Consider the following 2,303-nt stretch of genomic DNA (forward strand, 5'->3'; position numbering starts at 1 on the left):
AGCAAATGTTCCATAAGGGCTTGTAAATGTTATTTTCTCTTGATCCTCTAGAGCAATTAGAATTTGGTGATAAGCGATATATACATCTATAAAGTAATAATATTTATTTCCAGCCAATCTATCCAACATTTGATCTAGAAAGGGTAAAGGAAAGTGAACTTTTTTGGTGGCTTTTGGTAACTTTCTATAGTCAATACAAATTTGCCAACCAGTAACTTGTCTTATTGAAATTAATTCATTGTTTGCCTCAATACAAATTTGCCAACCAGTAACTTGTCTTATTGGTATCAATGTATTGTTTTCATTATTTTCAACGGCCACTCCTCCTTTCTTCAGAACACAGTGAATTGGACTTACCCAAGCCCTGTCTGAAATAGAATATATTATTCCAGCATCTAGCCATTTTTTAACCACTTCTTTCATTATTGGGTTTAATCTCCTCTGAGGATCAGCTTTAGGTTTGTATTGTTCATTTAATAGAATTATGTGCATACAAATTGAAGAACTAATTCCTTTAATATCTGCTAAAGTCCATCCAAAAGCCTTTTTATATCTTCTCAACATCTCTATTAATTTTTGTTCTTGAATTTCAGTTAATTCAGAAGATACAATAACAGAAAATGTAGATGACTCTCCTGAAAAACACATATTTTAAATAGGCAGGTAATATTTTTAGTTCAAGTTCAGGTGGTTTAATACTTGAAGGAATAAGATTTTTATTATCGTTTTCCAACAAATCTAACGTTTCAAATTTGTCTTGAATGTAATCCAAATCTTTTTTATTTATTTCGTTCTTATTTTTAAAAAATCCTCATTTCCTTAATTTGTCTTCAAACTTATTCTTAAACTGCTCATTACTCAGATAATCAGTAACTTCCATCCTGAAATATTCATTATCTTTTTCTATTATTTTTCTATTACAGGATATTTCATAGCTCTTGTAATATTAAATGTTACTTCTTGATCATTAATTCTCATTATTAATTCTCCTTTTTGCACATCTATCATTGCTCTTCCTGTTGCAAGAAACGGTCTCCCCAAAATTATAAGAATCGCTTTATCTTCCTCCATATTTAATACTATAAGGTCTACAGGGAAAATAAATTTATGCACTTTTACTAATACATCTTCTATAACTCCTTTTGGATAAGTTATTGATCAATCATCTAACTGAAGAGTTACAGTAGTAGGGGAAATCTCTCCTAAATCTAAACATTTAAAAATCAATAGAGGCATAAGATTGATACTCGCTCCTAAATCACATAAGGCTTTTCCAAAAAACTTTTCACCAATAGCACAAGATATAGTAAAACTACCAGGATCTTTTAATTTTTTAGGAAGCTTTTTTTGAATAATATCACTACACTCTTCACTGAGTGCAACAGTCTCGTGATCTGTAAACTTACTTTTCTTGTTTAGTATATCCTTCATAAATTTCACATAACTTGGCATTTGTTCCAAAGCTTCAACGAAATGAATGTTTATCGTTAACTTCTTAAGGATTTCCAAAAATCTTATAAATTTTTTATCTTTATTCTTCTACTTTAGTCTTTGAGGAAACAGAGGTAATGGTTTTTCTAAGGGAACTTGTGTTTGTTCATTTTCATTTTGGTCCCTTTCCATTTCTTCCTTCTCTTTATCAACCTCAATTTCTTTTTGGATCCTTATTTCAACTTCCTTTCCACTTCTTAATTGAATAGCTTTAATTTGCTCCTTATTTTGATATTTTGGATTAACTTCCACAGTACTCGGAAGTACTCCTGAAGGTCTGTTACTAAGTGCAGTAGCAATATGTCCTAATTGATTTTCAATATTTCTAGTTGATTTTTGATTTTCAATTTTTCTAATAGCAGCCCCTTAATTTTGTATTTTATTTCTCATGTTCAACATTCCTTCTTCCGTTGTCAACTTCTTTTCCTTAACTTATGGGTTAGGGTTAGAGTTAAATACAGGAGGATAATAAGGTTGATAATTAGAATTTCCTTGGTTGTTCAAATTTTTTGAGGAATTCACCGAATTGCTATAATTATTCCAACAAAAATTAGGGTGATTTTTCCATCCAGGGTTATAATAATCAGAATAAGGATTGTTATTTTGATTATTTATAACATTTAAAGTTTCATAAGAAGATTGAGTATCAATTATCTCTCTTAGGATACACCTTTTCAGAGGGCCATTGAAAATTATTAGTTGTCATTTCTTCAATTAAAGAGTATGTTTCATCAAAAGGTTTTGACATTAGTGATCCACCTACAACAACATCTATAATAGATCTAAGTGATCCTACTAATCCATTGTAAAAT

At 30.0% G+C, this 2,303-nt stretch overlaps 1 protein-coding gene across 1 annotated transcript in view; it reads left to right on the forward strand.

Annotated features, from left to right (window-relative positions):
• Positions 1-2,303, forward strand: part of LOC110032333 — a 147,634-nt gene that overhangs the window by 119,422 nt on the left and 25,909 nt on the right. The gene's annotated exons all lie outside the window — the stretch shown is intronic.

Source organism: Phalaenopsis equestris, unplaced genomic scaffold (genome assembly GCF_001263595.1).
Source record: "Phalaenopsis equestris unplaced genomic scaffold, ASM126359v1 Scaffold000924, whole genome shotgun sequence".
Lineage (NCBI taxonomy): Eukaryota > Viridiplantae > Streptophyta > Magnoliopsida > Asparagales > Orchidaceae > Phalaenopsis > Phalaenopsis equestris.